Source organism: Muscardinus avellanarius, assembly GCF_963383645.1.
Source record: "Muscardinus avellanarius genome assembly, chromosome: 4".
NCBI classification, from domain to species: domain Eukaryota; kingdom Metazoa; phylum Chordata; class Mammalia; order Rodentia; family Gliridae; genus Muscardinus; species Muscardinus avellanarius.
The window spans coordinates 95,834,819-95,840,457 of record NC_137789.1 but is presented as its reverse complement, the minus strand read 5'-3'; the positions used below and the strand labels follow the sequence as shown (position 1 = coordinate 95,840,457).

The 5,639-nt window shown below is 47.5% G+C and overlaps 1 pseudogene across 1 annotated transcript; it reads left to right on the top strand.

Moving 5' to 3' along the window:
* Positions 1 to 902: 902 nt before the first annotated feature.
* Positions 903 to 3,866, top strand: LOC308262362 (sal-like protein 4; annotated as a pseudogene). Its single transcript has one exon. The product of its transcript is annotated as a sal-like protein 4 (transcript).
* Positions 3,867 to 5,639: the final 1,773 nt, after the last annotated feature.

Here is a 5,639-nt window from a genome sequence, read left to right as displayed (position 1 = left end):
TTTGGTGTGCCCCCTGGGTCCTCTCATTTGAAAGCAAACAGCTCTTGAAACTCAGAGTCCAGAGAGATAAAGAAAAAAGTGTCCGTTCAATTTAGGACTGCATAGTACTTATTATCTTTGGGCAGGTTAGGAACTACAGAATGAAGACCTTATACCACTTTGTTTACTGCTAATAAGTCCTGTACAAATCTGTGTTTTTCCATTCCTGATTTTTCTTTTGTTTGTTTTATTCTGTCTTGGTACTGGGGATTGAATCCAGGGGCATTCTACCTCCAATCTATAACCATAGTCCTTTTATTTTTTATTTTAAAGCAGGGTCTTTCTGGCCTTGAACCTGCCATCCTCTTCTCTCTGCCTCCCAAGTACCGGGATTACAGATGTGTGTGCCACCACACCCAGCTCCATCCCAGGTTTCTTGGCCAGCAGGATGGGAGCACTACAGAGAGACCTGCAGGGTTTTATCAGACCCTGCCTAAAAAGGTGGTCAACCACAGATTTGCTTTCAGCTGTGGCCTCATGTTTTAAGGGGTATTATTTTATTCTAAGATGGCTGACCATTGTTTTGAGACAACCTTACATGTTTGGCAGTAATTGTCCATTCCATTTGTTCTTGGGCCTGGACCTTAAGCTTGAATTGAGTCGGGACAGTCTCAGGGACTGTTGGTGCTTTATGGAATAGCACCATAAGTTCAGCTCCACGACATGTAGGAACTTGTATTTCCATCTTATCCTGCTGAAAATTAATAGCTGCTTCTGCTCTGGTTAACAGACCTCTTTGTAAGAGGGGAATGGGGACTGGACATGCACATTATGACTGAAGAGGAGTAAATTCCCCAACTCTAGGAATTTGTGGCAGAGAGGGCAAATAACCATGGCTCTCCCTGCACCCTGAAGCTTGCACCATGACAAGACGCGAGCAGACAAAACCCAGCACATCGACTCAAAGGAGGACCAGGGCAAGCTGCCGCAGCCACAACCAACCCCAGAATTTTCAGATTGGTACCAGCAGGGTGGGAGGTGGGTGTGAGCCATGTGCTCTAATGAGCCATCCCAGGAAATAGTGAAGACACAAATGAGGACAGCCCACAGTCTGCAAAATGTTGTACCGAGTTCTTCAGTCTCTCTGAGTTCTTGGAAATAAGAAAATTTACACTAAAATCCCCCCTGTTCTCATCATGAATGACAGCAAAAAGCCAGTGCCTCCAGGATTTCTCCAGAGTGCTACAACAGACCCTGAGTTCAAGCAGTAAGGACAGCCACAGGGAGAGTGGTGGAGCTCTGGGATGTGAAGGAGAAGCTGAGCCCGGAGTCTGCTGTGTACTTAAAGACAGAAGCTGCCCTGCCACCCATGCCCCAGGACATAAGCTATTTGACCAAACACAAAGTGGCCAACATGACTGTCACCCTGCATGCACTCCAGGGAACCAATGTGGCCATGAACCAGCATAGAGCAAATGCACCACCAGCCCCTTTGCCTGGTGTCAACAGTGTCTTGTGAGTCTTGGAGCAGATCCAGCTCGCAGGGCAGATCCGCATCCAGATGGACATGTGAGCCATGCACACCCTGCAACTCAGCATGGCGGGCAGGGGATGCCGCCATGAAGGCCCTAGACAGCCACATGTCCCAGAAGGTGGATGGACAGCAGTGGCTCTGCTGAGCCCAAAAGCTGGAAGCCAAGGTCTGACTCTGCACACTCTGAAACAAGCCCAGCTACCTCATGCCAACATTCCCACCAAAGCCAGCGCTCTGTCCCCGGGCTGATGCCCTTTGCACTAAACCTGGAGTGGACCGAATGCTTCCCAAAACATGTCTCGCATCCCCAGTGCTTCCCTCAGACCCTTGGCTCTGTATTCTTCCAGGGTCCCTTCTCCAGCATGGTGCAAGACCCACCCAAGAAAGGGAAGGAGAAGCTAAGAAATGTCACCATGGTGGATGCCAAGCCCAAAGACAAGGTGGCAGGCCACACGCTTAAGTGTGAGTACTATGGCAAGGTTTTGGGGGCCGAGAGCTCCTAGCTGATTCACCTCCACTCCCACTTTGGAGAGAGACCCTTCTTGTGCTCTGTCTCTGGCCACCGCTTCATCACCAAGGGGAACCTCAAGATGCACTTTCCCCAACACCCCCAGGTGAAGGCCCAGCTGTTTGCCAAATTCCAGAACAAAGTGGCGGCTGGCAATGGAATTCCCTGTGCACTCTTTTTCCCTCTAGACAAATCAAGTCTCTCTTTAGGCAGCAAACCCATCCTGGTAACAGAGACCCCTCCTGTAGGGTTTCTTCAAAATCTCTCTTTGGGCACTGTCTCCAAGGGAGCCCATTGCCTGGCAACCTGCAGCCCAGGCCTTCTCCAGAAAGTAAGGGGGGACCCACACTCTTTGGGATGGGGCCAAACCATAATTCCCTGAGGATTGGTGGCCTCCAGGGCAGTGGGATCCACGAGCCTCAGTCAGAGACCCTGAAGTTTCAGCAGTTGATGGAGAATACCAACAAGGCTACCACCGACCCCAACAAATGTCTCCTTTGCCACCAAGTCCTAAGCTACTAAGGCTTTCTCAAGATACAGTACTGCACCCATACCCAGAAAGACTGTTCCAGTACAAGATCGATGGCCCTGCATTCTCCACTAAGAGCAACCTGAACGATCACCTCAGGGTTCACAGAACCAACACACCTGTCAAGACACAGCATTCATGCCCCATCTTCCAGAAGAAGTGCACCAATGCCATCATGTTGCAGTAGCACATCTGGATGTACATGGGCTCCTGCTAGAAGCCCCCATGACTTCGTGGCCCCCAGCCTATGTTGGTCAGTGAGAACAGCAGTGTCGCCACCACCTGCTGCAATGATGCCACCAGAAGCATCGACGTCAGTGAGGTCACCTCCCAGGATACCCTCAGTGTTTCCTCTAGGGTCCCTGCACCTCTCCCCAGCACCCACTTGGCATCTCACACTCTGGGGTCCCCTGTGATGGCTTTCTTAGATGCCCCCAAACAGTGAGTCCTGCTCCTCAGGGCTTACAGGAGCAGAGCAGTCAAGAAAAAGCCTGGTAGAAAGCAACGGCCTAACCAATGACTCATCCTCACTTCTGGGTGACCAAGAGTATCAAAGCTGAAGTGCAGATGTCATGGACACCTTGTGCTTCTAGCCAGTGTCCAATAGCCAAGCAGAAAGTGCTAAATCATGGTCTCCTCACATGGGGGCCAAAGCTGAGCACGCCAAGAACAGCCACCCCAAGAAGGAAGGTTGTATCAGTCTCCCATCAATGCTGAACTGAGCACAGCCTACCTATGTCAAAGCTGAAGTTCCCAGTACATTTGAAGGATGGTCTGGCATGGCCCCAGGCATGATACCTTTGTTAGTGATGGCCCAGCCACACCAACAGAGCAAGCCACACAGCTGTACAAAGTGTGCAGCACCCTGCCGAGTGTGCAGGACACACACACAAGAGAGAAGCCCTTTGTGTGCAATATATGAAGGCGAGCTTTTACCACAAAGGCAGCCTCAAGTTCACTACATGACACATGGGTCAAACAGTAACCCTGCCTGCTGTGAGAAGATGACCTTCAAGAACATGATGGCTCTGTTGGGTACGGGTGGAAAGAGAGTCTTGGAGCTGTTCCCCAAGGAAATCCCGGACCCTTCAGTGAACAGGGACCCTGTGGCATAGAACCAGTACACCAGCATGCTCAACTGCAGCCTGGCCGTGAAAACCAACAAAATCTCAAGGATCCAGAGCAGCGTCATCCACATCCTCCCAGTGTCCCTGGGGGCCAGCTCTATTGTGAATAGCACCACTGTCTCCAAGACGGAAGCTCCCAATCAGGCATTGCCAATAGTGTCGATATGCATTAATTTCCTCGCTTCCTAGAAGAAAATAATATCGCAGTCAGCTAAGCTCAAGGAAAACTCACATGGAAGGAGAAAAACAGATCAAAAAAAGTCTCTAGAATCTACTTCTTTGGTTTTACCAAAAGAACCCATCTCCTCCTGTATTTTTTCTTTACTGATATACAAGTGATGTTTACAGTTAAACTTTGAGTGGTCCTACAATCACAATTATTGTTATGCTACTTTGCAAAAAAAAAAAAAAGAAAGAAAAGAAAAGTTAAAAAAATTCCAAAACAAATATTATTTTTTTTTATTTTGGAAATAAGAAGGTCTTACAAAGTAACTTTGTTACTTGTGGCAAAGTAACTTTATTACTTATGATAAACTATATACCTGGAGGTTTGTACACCTGTTTCCAAAGACTGTTGCCTATTTTTTTTTCATGCTGGGGATGGAACCCAGGAGCATTCTACCTCCAAGTTACACCCCAGCCATATATATATATATATATTTTTTTTTTTTTTTTTTTTTTTATTCAAGGTCTCACTGAGCTGCAAAGGGCCTCATAAGTAGCTGAGGCTGTCCGGAGAACCACCATCCTCCTGTCTCAGCCTCCCAAATGCTGGGATTACAAGCGTACGCCAACACGCTCAGATGACTGTTGCCTATTTCAAGGCACAACAGTTGGGCTTTTCTGAATCACTAAGAAAAAGACAATGACTTAGCCTCCTGAGGGGGAGGGCACTGTATGCTTCCATGGTAACCGGACAGCGTCTGCCATCTACATAGGGAACCTATTTTATATGTCCTCCCCAATCCTATATCTACCTTTTGTTTTATTTTTAATGTACTTTCAAAGAAAACAACAACAACAGAAAAGTAAAATTGTAGAATTAACAAAATTCCTTAAGTCTTTACAGAGGATGACCACGATGGTTTAACCCCAGTCCTTAGGGAGTCAGTTTGTGTGCCGCTGCTTATTTGAATACAGTTCACTGGAGAGTGCCAGCCTCTCCCTACTCTTCCCAGATGCCTGCCTCTCCCCTTACACCTGAAGAGGGGGCACCAGAACTGCGATTCTCAGCTGACTTCCTGTAGTTCTCCCATGCCTACTCTAGTGAAGAACTGCATTTTCATTCTTGAGAAGAAATTCCATGGATGGGTGTGTTTCCTTTTGCAGATTCACATGCTAATTTTTGTTCTTAATTTTCATGGTGCAACTTAATGCCAAGTAATAATGATCCCCCGCAAGTACAGCTCGAAGGCTATGACATCGAAGTACACAGGTTCCAGTTGTGAAAGCTTTATCTACCCCATTTTTTTATTTTTTAGCCATAGTCTCCATTTCCCTACTTTATTACCATTGATGTATTCCCAGACCCTGTCTTAAATCTCAGAGTTGACATATTTGTGGGATTAGCTGAACATTCAAGATGTCTTTGTAGCCGGGCGTGGTGGCGCACGCTTGTAATCCCTGCGCTTGGGAGATGGAGACAGGAGGATTGTGCTGGTTCGAAGCCAGCCACACTGGCTTAAGAGACCCTGTTTCCAAATAAAAATATAAAATAGGTCTGGGAGTGTAACCCGGAGGTAGAAGGGTTTCTAGGAACCCCAGTATCACAAAAAAAAAAAAAAGATGTCTTTGTATTCCTCTGTGTGTGTGTGTGTGGGGGGGGGTACTAAGGTGTGGAACCCAGGGGCTTTTCTACCTCCAGGTATACTCCAAGACCTATTTTATACTTTATTTGGAAACAGGGTCTCACTAAGTTGCTGAGAGCTTCACTCGGTAGCTGAGGCTGGCTTCAAACCTGTG